This window comes from Lathamus discolor, chromosome 13 (genome assembly GCF_037157495.1).
Source record: "Lathamus discolor isolate bLatDis1 chromosome 13, bLatDis1.hap1, whole genome shotgun sequence".
NCBI classification, from domain to species: domain Eukaryota; kingdom Metazoa; phylum Chordata; class Aves; order Psittaciformes; family Psittacidae; genus Lathamus; species Lathamus discolor.
The window spans coordinates 11,396,329-11,419,003 of NC_088896.1; the positions used below are offsets into that span (position 1 = coordinate 11,396,329).

At 49.3% G+C, this 22,675-nt stretch overlaps 2 long non-coding RNA genes across 4 annotated transcripts in view; one reads left to right on the top strand and one right to left on the bottom strand.

The window, feature by feature from the left end:
- LOC136021660 (uncharacterized) overlaps positions 1 to 22,675 on the bottom strand; it is a 123,734-nt gene that overhangs the window by 33,756 nt on the left and 67,303 nt on the right. The window contains exons 3-4 of the long non-coding RNA XR_010615854.1: positions 1,145 to 1,273; positions 2 to 48 (exon numbers count right to left, since the gene is read on the bottom strand). This is a non-coding gene — a long non-coding RNA (uncharacterized LOC136021660). The remainder of the gene's footprint in view (position 1; positions 49 to 1,144; positions 1,274 to 22,675) is intronic.
- On the top strand, positions 15,019 to 18,032 carry LOC136021635 (uncharacterized). 3 transcript variants are annotated; one of them, XR_010615846.1, is made up of 3 exons: positions 15,019 to 15,109; positions 16,902 to 17,108; positions 17,931 to 18,032. It is a non-coding gene; the product is annotated as an uncharacterized LOC136021635 (long non-coding RNA). The 3 variants fall into 3 exon arrangements; XR_010615847.1 differs by having other exon boundaries at positions 16,902 to 16,991; XR_010615848.1 differs by having other exon boundaries at positions 16,907 to 17,108.

Here is a 22,675-nt window from a genome sequence, read left to right on the forward strand (position 1 = left end):
CCTGCTTCAAAGGCAAAGTGCTGCTACTTGAACATTTCCTGGCCAGACCTGAGGAGTAAATCAAACAAACACTATTTGCATTTATTCATAATTCCCAGCAGACTGTTGTTCTGGGAGCTTCTGACTTCAGTGCCGTTGACCTGACACGTGCCAGCAGAGGACCAAGCTGGCTGAAGATGTTCTAAAGACATCAGGAACGGAACAAGACTAAAACACCAAAGCCAAACACCCTTATTGGTAGGCATCAGCCAAATGATCGTGTGGATTGGGAAACCTTAATCTAGAGGACATCTCCTTTCCCCCTCCATGTGACATGATGCAACGCTGTAGATTCAAGCACACACACATTGCCAATGTATCCTTTAAACTATGAACGAATCACAGAATCACAGACTGGTTTGGGTTGGAAGGAAACTCATCCAGTTCCTATACACATACCTACACATCCAAGGATCTGCGCAAAGCCATTCCAAAGGAAGCACCCGTGCCGCTCACAGGGACCACGTGGCTCAGCTCAAAGGACAAACCGCCCCAATGTCCCCATCCAGGACCAGCTTCTCCCCCTGCCTCTATCCTCGGCTTTGCTCTCTGCAATGCCAGAGCTTCCTAGAGAGCAGGGAGCCCCGAGCATCCCCAGTGCTGCAGCGGGGATGAGCAGCGAGCTGCCTGCCGCTGCCAGCCAGGGAATGAGGCTGGATCACGCTCCCATCTCATCCCTTATACCGCTTTGTTTATAAGCTGTCGGCCCGTTTTGGGAGGCAGCGGCAGCGAGCGGGCACACGTAGGGACTGGAGAAGATGATGGGTGTTAGCAGGAGGCCAAGGACACCTTTTCTAAAGCTTCATTCATAGCGGCAGGCGCGGTACAACAGCCCAGCAATTGTTCTCTCCAACGTCACCTTCCCATGGAGGCCGCTGACAAAAAGCTCCCCTTATGGAAGGCAGGACTGTGATTTTTCTAAGCATTGTTTGGTTCAACCACACCACTCTGCAAACACCTCCAGTGAAATTCCACCATGCACAGACAAGGAATAATCTTCCCCCCCCCCCCAACAGCTCTTCTGTCTGTCCTTCACTTTTCCTTTCTCTCCTTCTCCCTCTCTTTTCCCTTCTTCTCGCAGCTGGAACAATTTGGCTCTGTTCACCTGCATTCCTGTGGGCCTGCTCCTTTGGCTGCTCCGGGCACGGGGATGCACAAGGTCTGCATTCAGGCAGGGGAGGGCAGGAAAGCGAATCTAATGTACTCGGGGATTGTTGTGCCATCAACTTAATACCTGTGCAGGGAAAACAAAGGCGCTTTAGAGAAGCGACTTCGGTGCCGTGACCCTTCCCCCAACCCAGAGGAACCTGAGAGATAACAAGGGCTGAAAGAAAAGGCACAAACATAATTAAAACTACCCAAGCGATTGCTGGAGGTATTATAGATGATGATAGCCCAGAGAATAATAGTATTCCGGGTATTATTAACATCCACTGGCACGAAGGGCAAGCGGTTTGTTTGCCTTTTTTTAAGCTCTTTGGTGTAATTATTTGGGAGGCGGAGGAAAAAGGTCCGTTTTAGAAGCGAAAAAAGGGTGCAGCCAGAGCCGTGCCCAGGTTCTGCAGAGCTCCCGATGTACGGAGCTCTGGGCATGGGATGGGCATCCCAGTGACATGCCCATCCCATACCCCTCCTCTGGACCACTCTGAGCCCCGTGTGCCCAGGAAGCATCGAGGCTCAGGAGTTCAAACCCATCCAGCAGGGCTTGGCTCTCTCATTGTGAGCTCAATGAGTGAGAAGCATCGTTAATTCCTCATCCGTGGCTGCTTTCTTTGTGGCTGCGGTGTCGTGCCTGCTGACACAACCCCAGCCTGGGCAGACTGAGGTTGAGGAAAGCTAAACAGGGGCCAGGGATTAATGTTGCAGACAATCCCTTTGTTCACATGAGATGGTTTCAGGCTCTCACCTAACGAAGTCCAGAATCGGGCTATTCATCTCTCTCCCCATAACAAAGCTTTCTTATCAGGCCAACTGATTCCCAAACCTGGGCTTGCAGCACAAGTGAGCATCTCCTCCATCCCCACCAGCACATGCCATAGGATGGGATGCACCTGAGCACCTTGCAAACACCAGCCCTCACCTTCCCTTGGCTTCAGCTGCTTTGCCAGCCCCTGTCCCACCAGCATCACACATTCCATAGGGTTTAACTATCCACCTAAAGAAATACCACCAGTTCCTTAGCATTTCTAGCCCATTGTACACTTGAGTAAGCCAGGTCCACACGCCATGACCAGCCAGACCTCAGGTCTCAAAGGCTGGGAGTCAGACTCAATGATCCTTCTGGGTCCTTTCCAATTTGAGGTATTCTATGATTCTCATTTTGGGGTTTTCCCCATCAGTGCTGCTGATACTCCGCATCACTTTGAGTCTGGATTTATCAGACCCATGGTGCAGAGCAGCAGGTTGGGGATCCAGCACGATCAAGTGGAAAAGGCTCCCGGGCTAGGCTAAATGGGTAATTCTGGCTGGTGACTCTGAGCCCATCAACCACCACCAGTCACAGCAGGAAAATGGTGTCAGGAGCATCACGGCTATGGAATTTTCCTGAGAAATCACAGGGATGTTTGCAAAGTTTTCCACCCAGCCTGTTGCCAGATAGAGCCAAATTCCATCCAATTCCCATTGCATAATATAATTAATTGTAATGCAAACTCTGCCATTATGCAAGAAAATCAGCGCACTTTCTGTTCCAGTTTCACCTCTCCATAATCACTGTTTCTTCTCTCTGCACTCAGTGCAACCTCATTAAGCAAAAGCATAAAATCTATGTTATTTACTTATTCTCCATGATAAAACCAGGATATTACTCACTGTGATAACACGGGTTAATTTTCAGGGAAGCCTCTCTTGGCAAACTTTTAATACAATGAATAACACCCCCTCAGATCGGAGATAAAAAGCTGTCACACTGCACCCTCATCAGTCCTCGGCCCAGTAACACCGCGCTTGGAAGTGCTGTAATTATGTTCCATTGATTTTTTTCTTAATTGTTACTCATAAAAAGCACAGCATAAAACTCAATTAGTTCAAGGTTATTTAGCACAAGCCTTATCCAAAGCCAGAGCCCGCATTGGGCTGGGAATAGCTGTGTTAAACTCCACTTCCAGGGCAGTTCTCTGCTCACCCTAGAGTCTGCAATTAGGTGGAGAGCAGTTGGGGTAAGTGGGATTAATATTGTCACCCATCCCCTTTCTCCTGCCCCCAAAGCTACACCCAGAACAGGTACCCACATCCTTCTATGGATGGGAGAACCACTTTGGAAGCTGCTAATTTGAGCAATTTCTATTAAAAGCAAACAGAGGATGAAGCTGTTACAACTGGACGCAAAAAACATAAGATGGGCACAAATTAGAGTCATCATTTGACCCGCTCATTGCAATGTGGGACCCTAAAACTTTGCCTTTCCTCCAGCATGAGGCTGCTTTCGTCCCAGCAGAGCCCAATGCTGCTTGTGGGGCAAACACAAGAAACGCACACAAAGCAGTTCCCACTGTCTGAAGGTTTCTGGATTGGCCTCATTGACCTCAGATCACTTCTCCCGGCTCCATATTCTACCTGTGCGAGCGAGCAGAGAGATGGCCACACGATTCGAGGGCAATGGGCTTATGTTAAAATTAGAAGAGGCTTTGGATGACCTATCCCATGAATTTATTTTGTAAGTTTACCTTTTTCTGTTGGAATATCTGGGACATCCACACAGAAAAAAAACCTCGGCAAGAGATGGCATGAAGCGCGCTATTAAACCAGGGAAGCCTTCGCGAGGTGTCAGAGCCATGATAAGTCCTGTTTAAACTTTACCCAGAGCGAAACACCCAGTGTCAACAGGAGCTGCTGCCCAAGCTCTCTGATCAGGCCAGGCAAACATCCAATCAGGGGTATAAATCAAAGCCGAGACACATGCAAGTGAGACTGGAGTGTTTAACTCTACAATTCCCATCTGACCAGGACTCTCCCAGCAGGTTACCCACAGCCAGGTCTCTCCCCAGACAGTTATTTATATAAGAAACCCTTCTGTAGGCATGATTCTTGTATTTATTTTCCCCTGGTAGGCACAGGCACAAAGCAAATGCTCTGCAGGGTACATGGTGTACCAGCCCTGCAGCATCCGCACGGACAGCTGGTAGATGCTGTATTTGCTTTTCCTCCCACTCCATCTTCCCACCAACAACCCTGCTGACCCTGGGAATCGGCCCAAAATTCCAACTGACAGGAGAGAAAACCCACATTCCTGCTCTCATCAAGTGGGAAAGGAGAGCAAGGGTCTCACTCTGGGGGCATCAGTCACAGCCCACCTTAACCTCCAAGACCAGACATCAAATGCCAAGGATGACAACACCACATATCATATCACAGAGTGCTTTGGGTTGAAGGGACCTTAAAACTCACCCAGTTCCAACCCCCTGCCACGGGCAGGGACACCTTCCACTAGGGCAGGTTGCTCCAAGCCCCATCCAACCTGCCTTTGGAAGCTGGTGGCTGCAGCAGTTGCCAACTGCTTGCTTCCAGGAATGGATTTTGCTGTTTTCCATGCCCATCCTGGTTCTGGAGGAGAGGGGAGACCTGCTCCCACAGCCACCCCATCATCACTCATAGCCTCCCATCCCTGCTCCCCTGCTCGCCCATGTGTCAGCACCCATAGTCCTTAACACATGAATGCGTACCGGGCTGGCAGTCTGTCTGCTGGGATCACTCAGCTTTGGATTAGGCCTTCAAGGGATGTAACTCATAATTAGAAACCCATGTCAATATTCCAAGATCTTTTTGTATCCAGATTGGGCAAAAGAAAGGTTAAAAACACCATCTGTCATGGTAATTCCTTTTCATATTCCTCCATCCTTCCCCCCGTTAGAGGGGAGCGGCGAGAGGAGAATGTTCACTTGAAGCTTGCAACATGTTTTATTAATTGATGGCAAATAATCCTAAGATAAAGTGCCCAATAAATTCTTTAATGAGAACACATGGTGGGGAAAATTGATAGGGCCGAGCCTTTGAAGATTTCCTTGTGAGCCACAGTTACAAGAGGAGCACGGAAAGACCCGCATGGGGCAGCCTGAATACTCCACAAAGGGAGACTACGGCATGGGGAGGGGATCCCTGCCATCACCAGCCAGGGACCAAGAGCTCTAGCTAGGACATTTACAAGGGCATTTAGGGATAGGACAAGGGGGAATGGCTTTAAACTGACAGAGGGAATATTCAGATGAGATCTTAGGAAGAAGACTTCTGACTTAGGAGCACAGGACCCCTGCTGCTTGAGCTACTTTAACATCACCAAATACCCCTTTTTAACACATATCCATACAGTTACACCCTCCAAACCAATCACGCCCTGGCCCTTAATCCATTACTCCCAAAGGAACTTGAGGAAACAGCCGAGTCTTGGAGGGGATGACGGGAATCAGCTTATGTAGCCATCAGTGTGATTTGGTGCTCATGAACTGGTTCTGCATCAACAAAGCCTGGCCTGGCAGTGTCTGTCTGCCTGGGATAACACCTTCAAAAGACATGAGATTCACTGCACAGGTCTGGGGAGGGAATTTTGCCTTGTACCTCACAGTGAGACACAGCTCTGGGTGATGCGACGCATTCAGCATCACCTCCGGCCCCATCGAGGGATGCAGATGCACGAACAGCCCCATGGATCTGGGCTCAGGCTGGGGCTGGAAGTTGCGTAAAGCAAGAAATATCCCCAAACTTCGTTAAAAAGTCACTTTATAATTAAATCCCTCGTTAAAGTTAAGAAATAAAGAAATGAAAAGCCATCTGGCTTTCACACCAATCATGCTCACTCAGGAAAGTGGCTTTCCTCCACCAAAATCCAGCTTTAAGGTAAACAAAAAAAACCCCATAGGATTCACGGGATTTTGGGAGCTGGAGCTTTAAGGAAAAGCTCCTTGGATTGGAGCTCCCGGTGCTGTTCCAGCCTGTCGATATTTCTTGGCCCTGTTCAATTCAGTCATGAGACCTGTCCAGGGCACCTCAGGTCAGGAGCTGGAAGTGCCAATTTGCATCTGTAACCCATTAACCACAGGCAGATACGGATATTGAAAGAACTTTGATTTAAAAACATATAGCCCCAAAGTAAGATGCTTTTGCACCTGGATTTCACAGCTTTTTGCCATTCATTTGGGACTCCTGCCTAAGACTTTAAAGACCCCGATGAGATGGACAAACAGTTCTGCAGCAGGAACACACTGGAGCCTTATAAATACAGATATTTTTCAGTAGCATGCAATTGAAGGTGCTTCCAATCCCAAGCAACCAGCCCTACAGCCCATCAAGGAGAGGGAAGAATGGCTCTATTGAAGATAGCACCCCAAAACATCCAGCATCCCGGCACTGGGTGCTCCTGCAAGCTCCTGTCCTGGGCAGCACGGGAGGATCCCAAGCTTCCCAGCCCTCGTGGCCAAGGCAGCAGGATTCCTCTCGCTCTTGCTGTGGACTTTCACCACTCAAACCAAACAGGGGAGCAGAGCTGAGGGCAGTGCCCAGGCAGGCTCAGCCTGACCCCACCAGCTTTCCCATGCTTCCCGTGATCCCTATTTATCAGTGTTGTGGACAAGAGACGGCAGGGACCTACCAAAGGTGCCTCTCTGGCCTGGAGGGGTGGCCCTGGGGAAACTTTGCCTTCCCATGGAGGGGTCCATCCTGGACACATCAGCCAGATCCAGGGCAGCTCTGGGATTGACACACAGGAATGCCTCAGTGCCATCCTTGGGAACAAATAACTCCAAAAGAGCCCCAGAACCAGAGCCCTTATCGCCCAGCCCCATAGCACCCACTCCTGCTAAGCAGCCCCAGGGCAGAGAAAAGGTCCCCCCCCCCACAAAAGAGGAGGTGAGCAGCAGTAATAGGAGGGGAAACAGCAAACAGGGGTTAGTCGGACACTAAAATGGGCTCAGGGTGCCATTGGGATGCCTGCAAAGCACCAGCTTTAGGGAATGGCTTTGGGAGAGGCCAGGATCCCAGTCACAGAATTATGGAATGGTTTGGGTTGGAATTTCTTCCTAACACCTCATCTCAATCTCCCCGTTGTCAGTTTAAAGCCATTCCCCCTTATCTGCCACTACGTGCCCTTGTCAAAAGGAAACATACAACATCCCATTGTTCACGCATCTACTTCCGATATCCCGCTCTTTATCCCTATCCATTAAAGCCCTGAGACACAGGCAGGACAGGAAGGAAAGAAAGCAAGCTTTTTCTTTTTCCTATTGAAACTCCTAGAATTAATATCGACAGAAAACAAAGGTAAGAAACTGCATTAAAACATTTGCAACTTTTATCTTGAAGCATCACTGGAGCAAAAGGCAGACTGAACTGAGGGTTTGCTGGTAGCTCCTGAAATCTGGGTCCAGTTCCATTAACACACTAAAGGCAACATGCAAGTGTGTGTGTATATATATATATATATATAGTTTTTAACATATATATTTTTTTTTTCCTACAGAACTTTGGAGCAAGAGGGAAGTGGGGCCAGGAATCCTATAAGAAGAGGATATCCCAGGAGGTTTCCATCACATCCTCCCTATGCTCAAGCCGGAAATCTGATGCTGTGAGAATTGTCCTTCCCTGGGTATTTTGGCCTCTCCTCTTCCAGTGCTGCACAACCCAGGGGCAAACTGATGGGGACCATCAGATCACCTGTGGTTTTTTTAATTCAGAACTAATAATTATGTGAAAATTGGTCAGGATTTGGATAGATTCTGATTTCCCTTGGCTTTTCAGTTGGGCTCAAGACACTTTTCCTTCCTGGCGGGCGTATCAAAGAAGGAATCATAAATCTTACCTCATCTTAAGGAAGTGGGGCTCTGTAAAGCACATAGGAAAGCAACGTGCAGCCCTGTCACTCTCAGTTACTGTCCCCATCAGCAGCCTGTCCAGAGGCAGCCCCAGGAGGCCAACAATTCACCCGTGCCAAAGAGAAATGGATTTGTGACTTCAGAACTTGAGGCAGGGTAGGAAATGGGATGGATTCAATCTTCTGCAGCCCCACAGTAACGAACCCCTTTCTCTTCACAGCCATAGAAACCTGCAGAAAAGGCTTTGCCCATCTGCTCCTTCCTTGCTTCCAAACACCTGGCACCACTACTACATAAATCCAGCCTCACACCACGGGCAAAGTTCCCCCAGATTTATTGTCTTTACCACTGCTTTTGCTCTGTTATCACCAAATCCTAGCTCCTTTCTTTACAACAGCTTGTTTGAACCAGACACCAACTTCAGCCCCAGGCCCCATCACTACCCAGCGTTCACTTAGGGATTGTCTCTGTGTAAGTCCTTCCAATGACGAAAATACAAATCTATGGGGAATGAGCCAAGGAAGGATCTCAGGAGCTGGGCTCAGGCTTTGAAACGCGGAGGTCTCACCTTTGTGAGGAAAGAGCAGCGCCCACACCCAGCTCAGCACACAAACCAGCCCTGTGCACCCCATAGCCATAACCCACACGCATTTCAGGCAGCGATTAGCGCTCTGTTCCCCCCCATCCCTTCCCGCACCCAAGGAGGTCCCTGGTCAGTGTTTAGAGCGAATTTCAGACCTTCACATCCCCTCTCCAGATGTGCCGGGTTAAGCGGCCGGGAGTGGAATCTGACTCCGGAGGAAGGGGTTGGAGCCATGATTTAGCAGTTTACCTCCACCGTTTGTCCTGCATTTTTTACAGAGCCGTTCGAAGTCAAGCTGAGAAGTTTCTCAAGCCCTGGGCCAAGGCGCTGGGGCCGCAGCAGCGGTGCCAGCCCTCGCCCTGTGCCTCCCCATAGATTCTAGGAACTTCACCCGAGCAAGGCAGGAATTTTTGTGCAGCCTCCCTACCTCGCCCTGTGCTTTTTGGCTAGGGCTGCCTAACACCGTTTGGCCTGTCCTGGCAGCCAAGTGCCAAGGTATATATATACGGACCCATCCAAATGAATGGAGCTGCTGAATTGAGTGTTGGAGCAAAACCCTGCAGGACAATAAAACCCATTGATGGTGGAGCGGAGTCCAAGTCTCCGTTGCTCCGAGCCAGAGCTCCCACAGCAAAGCCCTCCTGGTCTGAGCCACCTCTGCTTTGGGATGGTCACCAGGCTGGATTCCCCCTGGGGGAAAAGCCACTTCTCTCTGGAAACACGATGGGCAGATCCCTGTTGCCAGCTCAGTGCGGGTTTAAGTCTTTTAGGGCACCTACCACCTAGCTGGGAGCCCTCCCAAAAGCTGTCCAATCCCATGCTTGTTGAAGAGGGCATCCACATACAGACAATGTCCTCCTGGTGACTAAATCCACATAAATTGAGATCAGGTACTGTTGAGCATGCATTGGTCTAAGCCAGGTCCATGCCCTGAAAGCCTGCATGACTCAAAGCAGCAGTGGCTGCATACCCCTTTGCTTTCCAATGCTTTCCCTTTGCCACGCAAAGCAAAGAGCAAACGCAGCTCCCAGCTGCCACACTGAGTTTGGGAGGGAGAAATCTCATAGTGACTCATAAATGGAACAAATCCGACACGGACACCCATTAACAAGGCAGGAATACTAAAGAACCCCTAAGATGTCAATTTTACAGTTGCTCTCTGGCTCTTTTCTGCCCATAACCACACTTCAAACATTAGTTTATGATGCAAACAGCCAGCAACCTCCTGCTGGAAGCTTGTGGAACAAACTACCCACTTTGCAGAGATAGCAACACCCCAGGTAGACACGGGCAAGCCAGCTCGCTTGAAGGCTGAGCCAGGACAAGACGACTTGCTTGGCTCTGGGCTGCAAACCACAGCTCCGAGCCATTGATGCTGCCCATCTGCATGTGAAAAAGCAAACATATCCATAAAAATCCTGGTGAATGGCAGAAAACGACGCTGGGGAACGTTCCCACTGGCTTGGCTTCTCCTTCGCCCTGGCAGCAGGGCTGTGCCACAGCCAACGCTTGGCTAGAGCCAGCCTCAAACCACTCGCCCACCTCCATGGTGGCTGTAAACCCTCTCCCACCCACTGCGGGTGTTGGAACAAGGGAGAGGCTGTGAGGCCGGAGCTCTGAAAACCTGTCAGTAAAATGCCAGCTGGTTGGTCAGAGCTTCTTTTTCTTACAAAAAAAAGTGGGTCTGGGATGACACAAACTCTCCTGTATTGCAAAGCCTCGTCCACCAAGGGGCAGCTTTGGAATCGGTGGAGTTTGCTCTCTGCAGAGGGTGGATGCACGAGCTGCCTGAGTTTGGGGTGAGGATGGAGGTGGCAGAACTCACACGGCTGCCCCTGGGATGGACCTGCTGCACGACACCAAGAGCTCGCTTCAGCTCTCTCCCATGTACCTTGTTCCTGCCATTGAAGGCAGGGGAGACCCACCCTTGATAGCCGCACTGTCATCACCAAACTGGTTCTTGGGGTAGTTGGCAGTGACACCCCAGAGCACATGGGGAGTCTGAAGCGCAGCAAATGGGTCAGGCAGATGCTTTCCGAGACACAACACTCTGTTTGCTGGACCTTAAAAATCCAGTGTCCCTGGATCCATCATTCCGATAGCTTCAAAGCTACCCAAATAAACTGACCCTTCGGCCAGGTGTTTGGGAATTGATGGAGCTCTGTGACAGAAGATGGACAGGGAGAGGAAAGGAAGCCTATGGTTGTGGTGACTGAGAAAGCACTGCTGGGCATAAGAGAATTTACCCAGAGAAAGCTTTTGTGAATGGCCCAGTCACTGGAAAACCTTTCACTCACCCACCCTGCTAACAGAGTTAGAGTTTCTCCTCCTTTCACCTCACCTCTGGTCCAAGATTTATCAATGGGAACAATTTATTTCCAGCCCTCTTGATATGCAGTAGCTGCACAGCGGCACCGGAGCACGGTCCCATGCTGTACCCAGCACTTGGCTCACCCCCAAAGCCCAGCCATCACCTCTTACACTTGCTGTTTACCACATTCCCACAGCCTGTGCCGATGCCACTGCAAGGGGCACCAGTAAAATGGGGCTCAGTCAAAATGACCATAAAGACCAACGAGGCCACACCGAGAGCCACCAGTGCCTATGGTTTTCTCCTGCATAACAAGCCCCACGCTGCAAGCAAACCCTACCGATCGCCCTGCAGGTCTCATTAATGCACATCGCCCTCCTGAAGATCATCACTGAAACCAACAAAGAGACAGGCAGGTGGCACACCCTTAAATAGAGAGGTTTTCATAGGGGTTAAGCACTGGCCTGGAGCCAGACCCCAGCTCTGAAAGCTCAGGGCAGGAGGAAGGGACTTAGGATCTGAACTCCCAATTTCACAACTACCCCCATGCACGCATCGGGACCAGCCCAAACCCCCACACTGAGGAGGTCGAAGCCAGATCTCGATCTGAATTTGGTGGCTTGGGCTAGTTTCAAGAATCACAAATTACCTCTACTTATTATTATTATTGTTAAGAATAGTGTTATTTTATGCCGGAGCTTTGAGGCTCATTGTGATACTCACACAAGTGGTTAGACCAGGGGCGAAACACGCCGCTGGCAGGAGCAGTGGGATTTGCATTGTCTCCAGCAGCTCCCAGCCAAACTCTGCCTGAACTCCACGATGGGAGCACACCACGGGCCGGTCTCGGCACTGCCTGAGCTCCAAGCCAGCCCCCAGCCTGAGGAGTTCGTCTCCATTTCCCATAGGATTCAATCTCCTGGACCTTCACTATGAGCACCACCAGACAGGTTCACCCCTGCAGTGACCACAAGCACAAGGCTGGCTCGTGAAATCAGAGAATCTTAGAATGGTTTGGGTTGGAGAGGCCTTAAAGATCATCCAGCTCCAACCCCCTACCAGGGCAGGGACCCTTTCCACTAGAAGGTTAAAAAGGAAAAGAAGGACCAAACTTTTAGTAAAGAAGAAACAAGAACCATCAATTTTTTAGTAAAAGAAGGACCAAAACTGTAAATTAAAAATGTTGCCTCGACCTACAAAAGGAGGGAGAATGAGAGCTTGAAGAGGACCCACCAAAGCATCCCTTTCCCATCCTGACTTCCAAGAGATGTCCAAGAGCTCAGCCTGAGCTGCTGAGCATCTTCACACTGCACCAGAAAACCCCTCCATGCTCCCTAGAAAAGCACCCTCACAAACAGCATTTGTGCTGATACCAACTGCTCCTGCACCTCCTAGAACCTGGCCCAAGCCCCTCGGTGGGCATTTGTCCCTTTAAATCCTTGTCTTCAGCCGATGGTAGCAGCTCTCGCTGCAAATGCTCAATGTCTTCAGGTTCAAGGAGTGGGTAATTACTATTGAAAGGTGTGATTGCAGCCAAGCCGCTGGCTAATCAGCTGCTGATTTTGCTCTAATGTCTTAGATCACTCAGAAACATAATCTGGAGGTGGTGGGAGGGATGGGGAGCACTAACTGGAATTGCTGTGGAAATGCAGTATCCCCTTCCACATCTAAACATTGCACAATTACGGCAGTGACTCGGTTACCTCCTTATTCATCAGGCCAAGTTCCAAGCTAAGGAACATGGATGCATTTCCTTCTCCAGCCCCTTTCTGCACCATGTCAAATGTGGCTGACCCAGGCACAAGTAAAGAGGGGAAGGATGCACAATGGTTTGGAGATTTCTTTGTCATGGACTGATGACCCTTTGGATTGTGTAAGGCCATTCAAGCAATGGATTACTGTGACTACTTTATGTCTAGCTATTCCACAAAACAGTTTCTTTAAAACGCTGTACAAACTAAACCCCATGTTTCATGCATAGGGTACTTTATAAGTGCACCATCTTGTAGACAGGCTGTATTAATAGCTGGGGTCTGGTTTGATGCATTGGAGAGCACAAGGAACCATCCGGTTGATTTGGCCTCTGGGAACTACTAGTGGCTTATTGAAACTCTGAGCCCCACAATCACCATAGCCAGGACCTCAGCAGAGGAGGTGGCTCTCAAAAATGACCACTACACAGCTGACACCCACCACTGCATCCCTAACATCTCCCCACTAAACAAGCCACCCCGTGGCACAGCAAGGGCAGGGTCACTTAGCAAAGCGCTGTAAATCCCCTTGGCCAAGCTCTTTGCTTGCATGCCAGAAAAACACAGTGGAAAGCTGATACCGTGCTGAGAACTTCATCCTCTCCTTGCTGCAGAGCTGAGAGCCCATCACCAGCCATGAGGTGCTGGGACAGAAAACACTCCCCAAGCCACAGCCATAGGGTGTTGTCCCACCTTGTGCAAAGAGGAGATTAGAAACCAGGATCTTACACTACAAACAATGGTGGTTTCCTTTTGGATTTCAGCAGATCCATTTCTTTCCCTCCCCTTTTTAATTCATTGATAAAATCCCTCTGCAAAAAGTGCTCCTTTTTTTCAACCCATGAGGATTTCCACACATTCCCCCTCCTGCTGTCAAGGGCAGAGTGGCCCTGGGATGCCAGCACAGGGGAAAAGGACACCAACCTGCCTTCTCTTCACATGGGAATCATCTTCGGCGAGCTGGCACAACGGCTGTTTGTTTTGGATGCAAAGCCTGGAGCGTTGGGGTAGATGTAATCAAACTGACCTCTCCTGTTTTCTGAGTCAATGCTCTTGGATCAGGCAAAACAGGCACAAGGTGCTGAGAATTAATCAGCATCTGGAGCTGCTTGATTGGGGAAATGGCACAAGGTGGGAGCAAGGAGCCTCATCTTCTCAGCTGAAGCAAGGATCCCTAATGCTCTGCTAGAGCCTTCCTGAGGCCATCAGGAGCTGCTGCAGTCACAGCCCCACTATGGACTCAGCTGAAAGCACTCAGCATCCTTCAAGGTGGTGATTGCAGGGAGGGAAGCACCAATCCCCCTGGGAGAGCTTTGACTGGGGGTCACAGCAGAAGCCCAATCCACCACGTTCCCTTAAAACTGTCCAGTAATGCCTTAAGACCCTTACCCAGGCAGAGATATCCCTCTCATACATGGACACGCTCCACAGTCACCCTGATGTACTCCTGGTTCTTTCTTTGACAAATGCTGCCAGACCAGTAAAACTGGATTTGATTTTCTTCAGGGGATTTCTTTTTTTTTTCCTCCCTATCCCAAAATACATCCGTCCTACCCCAGTAATCCAGAAAAAAATGTGGGTGTTATCTGTGCAGTTTCGGGTCATTTTGGGGACCCCGGATTTGTCACTTTCTCAGGGACAGCCTGTTTCTCAGCCTGTCTCAAAGAAACAGACCTCTTGGTCCAGACACCAAACCTGGACCATTAGCCCCCAAAAGAGAAAGGATCTGATTCTTTGAGCCAACCTGGGACAAATGATAAGGTGACAGACCAGCAAATAACTACATTAAAAGTCCATAAGGAGTTGTATGGACAGCCGAAGACAGAAGCCTGCCTTCTTACAGACAGTCCTCAGCATCTGTGTATATGAAGTCTAGTATAGGTTGAAGCTCAAGCTACATCTTCACAGATTCCCATAAAACCCTGGTCTCTTCCACATCCTCTTTGTCACATTTGGCTGAATATGGAGCAGGAGTTCAAAAGGAGGACGCAGGGCACTGATGAGGGAGGAAGAGACACACATCTACATAGTGGTATTCTGCTTGGTTTGAGTTCAGGCACACAAAAGGGATGCTGAGAAGCTTCACTAATAAGAGATTAAAAACAAAACCCCTCAACTGTTTTATACAGAGCAAACATTCCCCACTCCAGGCCCTGGGGCTGGTGGCATGGAGATGGTCACATCCCAGGACCGGCAGAGCAGCACTGTCCCGGACAGAGCCGATCCAAACCCCTCCTTTGTTTCTCCTCTCTTTGAGTTTTCTTTGCCCTTTTTTTCTTCCTTCCTCTTTCTTTTTCTCTTGGGTTTTTTCTCTCCCTCTAAGGTAACAATACCTCCTTTCAGGCACTGCCAAAGCCCTACTCAAGCCCACTCAGATAAGAGCTGGCAGGAAAGGTAACTGCCATCAATATTTGGGTGAATGTTAACTACCTGAGGACAGACTGGGTGGGGGATCACAACAGGCGGTTGCGAGCACCTGGGCTATGTTTAAAAACACCACATTAAAAGTCATCTCCCTCCCCGGATGCCCCTGAATTCCCAAGTAAAGTCTCTCCAGCGCTAGTGGCTGTGTAAGACAGCGCTTAACCAAGTCGGGACTAAGTCAAGAGTCGTGCTCCACGTGAAGGTACGTTTTCATGATGCTTCTCTTGCGGCCGTTTCATTTACTCCCCTTCAACACTATTGACTGCAGCCAGAGTTTATTGTGGATGAGCGTGAGTGGGATTTGCAGCCCTGAATTCTCCGGTGAAGAGTTTGGAGTTAAATGTTAAAGAAGAGGGAATTGGGGATGTCTTTTTATCCCCTTGGGTTTCATATAGAGCTGTGGGGCAGCGATGCTTTGTCTGCCTCTTCTGACGGCAGCACCTGTTTTCATCCTCTGCTTCAAAGGTAGCAATAGCTTTGTACGTTGTGAGTAGGAACCCGGGATTACGATAAAGAGTGGTTTCAGACTGACATCAAATTCAACTGTGAGCCAAGGTGTATATATATATATATATATGTACACCATGCAGAGATGTATTTATAATGGGCTTATTCCTAAACCCAGAAAATATAATGCTATTCTGTCAGGGCGTCTGAGCCTTGCAGTGTTGTTATTAGGACACAGCAAACATTTCGAGCTAGAAAAGAGGGAACCGGTTGGGGTTATTCTCCGAATAAACTTTTCCCACTTAGCAGCAGTTGATTTTCTTTCTCATGTTCATGCAAAAGAAAAAAGGGATCATTCTTGCCAAGCTAAATGGCCAGTGAATATTCCTAATCTGTCCCAGCTAGGAGAGGCAGGTAGACAGAGAGACACAGAAACCCCAGCACTCCCTGCCCTCCCGATGCCTGTTTTCCTATCATACTCTGCTTTGCTGTATTAATTCTAACACAGTGATTTGCTACTTTCCTTTTCACTGTAAGCAAACTGCTCCTGTGACAGCCCTTCCTTCTCCCTTGGTACAAAGTCAGCAAATGAAAACAGAAGGAAAATGGAATAAAGTCTGCAAAGTCTGGTTGTTGAACTGAAAAAAGTGGAATTCTGTTTGTGGAGTAAATAGGGATTTAAAGAGGAATTAAACCAGCTTCTCTGCTGCGCTGTCCTGCCCATTGGTCCATAAACGGTGTCCCACACTCAGCAGCATCCTCGGGAAACGCTCATTCCCAGTCACATCCTGCCCTGAATTCATGGACACAGCCACATCCAATGGGAAAGAGACCAGGGCAAAAAAATGCCCAAATTTAAGCAGAGCAGACCCAAACCATGGTGGTTTCAGCATCCCCCGTGGTGAGTGCCCATCAGGTGCGTGAAGGGACTCGCACAGAGCCAGACACGGAGAGGTGAAGGCAGAGGGTGGCCCCGAGCAGAGCCCTCGCCTTCCCCACCTACATGCAACGCAAAACGTGAACAACTTCGTGTCTAAATTCTTAAACACGTCTAAAGATTTATGTTCTCTGTAAAATAAAATATTTATATAGCTCTCGGGCACACGGCTCTGAGCTTGGCATAAAAGAGGAACAGCAAGACACAGGCACATTCTCGGTATCGGAGCGCATGCATACGTGAGGCTGTCTTTCGAGATACATATATATATATAAAACTAAAACAAATCCCTGTTTATTACTCAGTAGAGAAAACTGCAGGGTTTTTTACATAAATAATCCCAGTGTCAATAAACTCCCCACCCTGAGCAAACTAAAAGTGATCCCAAAGCAGATTTCTCTCTTTCCCAAATAAATCACCGTTCCACCCGAACATGGACCTGGCAGCTACAATTTCCAACTCACTCCGGAGCAGCGGTGGGATGGGAGCTGGAAACAACCTAAACAAACAGTTTTACAAGTTCCAGAAGCTGAAAACTTCGCCCCCCCCCCCATCCCCCATCCTTCCCCTTTTTCTCTTTTTCATTTTAATTTCTTATTTTAATTTGAAGAGCAGGAGGGGTGGGCGCTGCCGCGGTCGCTGGCCCATAGGAAACCGGTGACCCAGGGACATCTGCAAGCCATTAGGACACAGACTTCAGGTAGCTCCCAGAAACACGTGCTGTCCACATTACACCCTCCAAGGATATTTCCACAACTTTACTTCTCCAAATAAACAGTCGGGCTCTCCCTGCATTAGCAAGGAGCTGCACAAACAGGTACAGAGAATGGCAGTTTTATTCCCCTTTCCAATTCTGATGGATTTCTTGTAAGCTGTTGCTGGGCTGTGTAATTTGAACTATCGCTTGGAAAACATAATAGGGCCTGTTTAAAATTAGGGCCATTTATTTATCTGTATGTGACTATGAAACATCAGGTACGATTTGCACCGCTTGCTTCCACGCTACGCCCAAAACTGCCGCTTATAGAAACTGCATGGAACAACTGGAAATAAAACTATAAAAATTACACATAAATATCACCTAGAAGCCACCAGGGTTTATGATTTGAATAGCTTTTAATTTATAAACACATTTTATGCCTTCTAAAGCAACACTACTTCTCTTTGGGGTGCCACGCGCGTCCCTGCATGAGCGTGGTGCTGCTTCAACACCGGCAGCGATGCCCTCGTCCATGTATAAGGAAAACTGGAATAAAATAGGTAGAAGGTGATGCTGACCACTTGTTGCCAGCACTCGCTTTAGGGCGTTTTAACTTTTTCTGCCGAGCTCAATATTGTTATGAATAAAAACTACATCTTTTGTCCTCATTACCGGAGCTTTACTTTTGGCTTTGATCAGTTTACCCTGAGTGATTCGAACCAGATTGATTTATCTTAGCATCTGATGGAGAACTGCCTCCAGCTCCGGCTGCCACCCGCTCCAAGGGGACAGCCAGGGGATGCTGTGGCTGCAAACAGGGAAAATCCAAGAGCAGAGCAACAGACAGCGCAGATCAGGCCAAAAGCATTCAAGCAAATTAAAGGTGCAGTTTGGAGGGGATTAAAATTAGAATTAATAATTCTCCTCTTTTTCTCCTAGGAGAAAAACCCAGCACTTTGGGAAGGGCATTTCCATTCCGCTTTAACGGAGCCGGATAAACTTTCCATTTTACCCAAGTTTGCAGAGCTTCGAGCCAAAGGCTGCGAGCAAATAAAGAAATAAATACAAATAAGCCCCCAAAACAGCTTGTATGGCTTTGATCTCCAGAAAAAGAGCATTTGTGAAGTACAAGCTTGTGCGCGGTGGTTTCCAGCTGTGGGAGAAAGAGCAGAGAAGGACGGCGAGGTTCTGTTCCTATGGTGGAGCCTGCGCCGGGGCCAGGGAGTGTTAAAGCTCCTCCGGTGCTGCGCAGCACAGAGCTCCGACTCCAGAACGTGAGTGGGAATAAATCCCTCACTGGATTTTCCTGTGGGGAGCAGCTCAGCAAAACTGGGGAGCTGCCCATCAGCACTGCTATTTCCCAGCAAAGTTTAAAATCCCCATTTTTTTCCCCTCTCCTTCTCTAATTTTTTTAGCATTTTCCGTATTTTTTTTTTTTTCCACGGGGAAAAAGCCTTTCTCCAACCCAAAACACCCCAACGCCTTTACCACCATACCCAACCCAAACCACCCCCAGCAGGGATTTGGCCCCCAGCACCTTCATGTTCCCAGGACTATTTTGTAAGTGGTAAATCACGACGCTGTTTCAAGTGATGCTATTTCACCAGTCACAGTGAGTGCGCAGTGATTTAATAGCTAAAACAGACATGGTCAAACTAAGGCTGCCACCCAGCTCAGCCCCTGTAAATAACCAGCATCGCTTTACTGCAGCACCGAGATTGTTCTCCTGAAATTCTGCATTTCTTTCACTTTATTCTACACAGCGAGTCCACCACGAGGGTGGTTTTAGGCTTGAATTAAAGCGCCGTAAAAGCAAATCTCTTCCAGGCACTTGCCTCAGAGTCTTCAGGCTCCCTGTTTCCTTACACAGCAAAAGCAGGGGGAAAATACCACCCGTCCTCCAGCTTTCTCACCCACTCCCAGGTCAGCACTTGCCAAGCTTAAATCAACACACCGTGTTGTCTCCAGCTCAAGCTGTGGCCGCCGGTGTACGATCACAACAGGCCAGAAAAATAGATTCTTTCTAATCAATGCAGTGATGTAACTGCACAAAATCAAGGAATTCTTAGCTCAATTTATAGGACAAATGATAATTCTGTCCCCAGTACATCACCAATCAGCTACTGCTCTCTCTCTCTTTTTTATCTTAGCTGTACAATGACCTTCTGATAAAGACATGCTGGAATGTGAAGGCTCTTGAAAAATAAATACATATAGTACAGAATGAGACAGCAGCACTGCTCTGTGCAAGGCAGAGCCTGCAAACTCTGCCTGGGAGGCCAGGGCAGACTTGTCTAACAGCCCCAGTCACCTCCAGAACGGTTCAAGTCTGTCCCGGCATCACAGGCCACATCAGCATCACAGATGGGTTTGGGTTGGAAATGATCTTAAAGCTCATCCAGTTCCAATCCCCTGCCACAGGCAGGGGCACCTTCCACCAGACCAGGAAGGGGTGCAACACTGACCTCATGTCCCAGGGACCGTGGTCCCACAGCCCTTGGGCAGGTCACTCTATAACCAAAGCACAAGTTCCTGCATCAGTAACTTCTGAGATGGGAAAGAAACAGCAATTACAGTAGTACTAAATAGGGAAGATCTGAGATCCGTGCCCTGGAGCCCCAAGCACAACTGAAAAAAAAGTGATGGAGATGCATTAACTACAACACTAACATCATGCACTGCACGTGAACATGTTCAGTGTTGACCACAGGGACCCCTCACCCTTGCCCACTCACAGCCCTGGTTCCTTAAACCTGGAGTGTGCCACGGCTGCTGGGATTATTCTGTGCTTAGTGGGATGCAGCATAATGCTCGTTTTTAATAAAGTGCCATTGTTTAGGAGGGAGTGATTTTACCCAGCGGTAGTTACCCAGCAATTACGTGCACTGCACCACTCCTGAGACTTGCCCCACAAAAGCCACCATCCAAAACCAGACACTCCTAGATAAATGCAAAGGCACAATCACATCCAGCATTTGTATTTTGTGCCATCGTAAAATCATCGATACAGTTTTGATATCAAAATTAAGGGATCTGGTGTGGGAAGGCCTTTGTTATATATATTTTTAGAGAATCCCACTATAACCCAAATCTTGCCGTTTTGCCCCCGTTTGTCACCGCTGTAAACACCAGCAGGAAGAGCATCCCAAAGCATGGGGAGGCAGCATTCCGATGGATGGGGAGGCAGCATCGGCCTCTCCCCGGGGTTCCCATCGACTGAGGGAGACCGATCCGTGCTGGACTGAGGTCAAAGGGATGCGGTGACATCACAGCCTCCCTAGTGACGCCAGCACCCATCAAACAGCCATCCCTCAGCTGAGGAGGAGAGGCACACCGGCTTTAGGAAAGAGCAAAGTGAATCCAGATCAATGGGAGACCTGAATCAACCTCCCCAGCTCCCACAAAACATCACCAAAATGTAATTTACTACAACAAATGTAATTTATTACAATAAAATGTAATTTATCACAACAGACCTGATGCACATCAGTGCACTACTTGTAAGGTTTGAGGGACCCCCCCCCCCTTTGCTTCCCAAACTCCTTCCCCCCTCTGCTCAGACGCTTGCACAGATTGCTTCCTAAAACGCAGTGATTTAACACAAGGCAGGAAAAAGCATCAAACAAGGGCTACAGTCCGCACCGTTCTCGCTCCAAACCTTTCCTGAGACCCGAGTTGGCCACTGACAATAAAACAATGTTCATTCTTCCAAAAGCAAAGCAAACTTCCAGCCTGACGTAAAGGCAGCGGCAGCTTCTCGCTGTAAAGGCAAGCTCCTGACCTTGCAAAACAACGGGGATTAATCAACTTGTCCCTGTCGCCTGAATAGTCCCAGGAACAGGAATTGAAAATAACAACCCAGAAGGTATAAACTGCTGTGTGATAACAGAACCGCGAAGCTCTTTTCCACGTCCCCCTTGTTTAGCGTTCGAACTTGTCAAACCACTTTCTTTTGTTAAAGCAGACTCCTTTGTCGCGAGAAGGCAGAGTCCCGTGCAGCAGACGGGCTCTCAGAGTGAAAAATGTCCTAATTACTACACTTTTCATTAAATCTATTATCCCCCCAAATTGTTCCTGTGTTTCTCTCTGCCAATCCGCAGGAAAACCATGGGACAAGGCTGCTGTCACCATATTTTTCTCCTCCAGGTATAGTTGTTCGGGTTTTCACTCCAGCTGAGATAAGGACAATCTACTGCCCCAGTTTTCTTTGATGCTCCTATAACAAATACATATATTAAAAGAGGTTTGTTGAGCTAAATTCAACTCCTGCTCCAGCCTAGAGCTAAAACTGCCACAGGAAAACGTTTCTAAGTTATCTCCTTTAACATCTAGGCTAAGTTTACCTTTATCACTGCAAATAGCAACAGAGAATTGAGTCTGCCTTCTACTGAACCATGCACACAGCAAAGACATAAAGCTGTGAGAAAGCGTTTTTGGTGCTGCAGGCACGAGAAACCCCAAATGCTCACGAAGAAAAATCCCCCTGTTCTTACAGACAAAGGCTCTGGAAATAGGACAGACACTTACCTTTAAACTCACCCAAAACAACTACTTCCCAAAGGTTTACAAGCAAAAATAGAAGTTCAAATCTCAGGGTAGGACAGCAAAGGCGAGCAGGGAAATTGCTTTCAAATGCCTTTATTGAGAGCTCCTGCCCCCACTGCCTTTTCCCTTCTTTTCCAACCTTTTCTACGTGCCATTTCCAACACCTTTCCAACACTTTTATTAACGTAACGGTGACAGTCGTGACACGGGATCCACACCAGGGCCCCGAGGACTCTCCACTAGGACAAAGGCTCCGAATTCAAGCAGCAACTTAAAGCAGCTCCGATAAAGCACCGACTTTTTAACGCTCGAGTTCAAATACAAGATTACGGGCTGCAGACTTGGGAAAGGGAGACCTGCTTGAAGGTTTTTCCCCCCCGAAACCCGCTCATAGAGCCCAGCGCGGGACAGCTCACTTTGCACACCCGGGCTGCCTTCGCACGCTTCTGCGCTGGATCTCGGTCACTCTCACACCAAGATCCCCTTCTGCTTCAAACCCAAACAGTTATCGCCTCCCGGCCCCCCCCCGAGATCAACTCCTTGGAGCAGCAGCTTGCTAATAAAACGCTTGTAACTGCTCGATCTGCTTTGCAGCGCTCCAAGAGAACCCTGGAAAGATCCCAGGGCCGGTTTGGTTGCTCTGGTGCGATGGCAAGAGTTGGTGTGCTCGGCAGAACGTTAGTGGGAACGAAAGGGAAGTGGGGGACACCTCCTGTACCCCTGCCCAGAGCCGGCCCGACGGCGCTGCAGAGCGAGGGAGCGATGCGACGGGGCCACCGGTCCGACGAGCAACGTTAGACGGGGAATCAGAGCGCGGGGCGCGGGAGAAGCGCCGGACCGCGCTACGTAACACGGCAGAAAGCGATTTCGGGGCGCTCGCCGTCCGCGCACCCCTCGCCTGCCCCACGGCAGGGCCGGCCCCGCGGAGGGGCGCGGATTCCTCCCCCCCCCCCCCCCCCCGCCCCAAACTTCCCGGTGCGCGCCCCGCGCCCCGCCCCCGCCGCGCCGTTCCTGGGCCTTTGGCGCCCCCTCTGGACGCTGGCGCGCACCGCCCGCGGCTCCCGCTCCGCTCCGCGGGGCTCCGGCCGCAGCCGCCGCGCTCCGCGCCCCCGGGAGCGGGGGGGGGGGGTCGCGTCCAC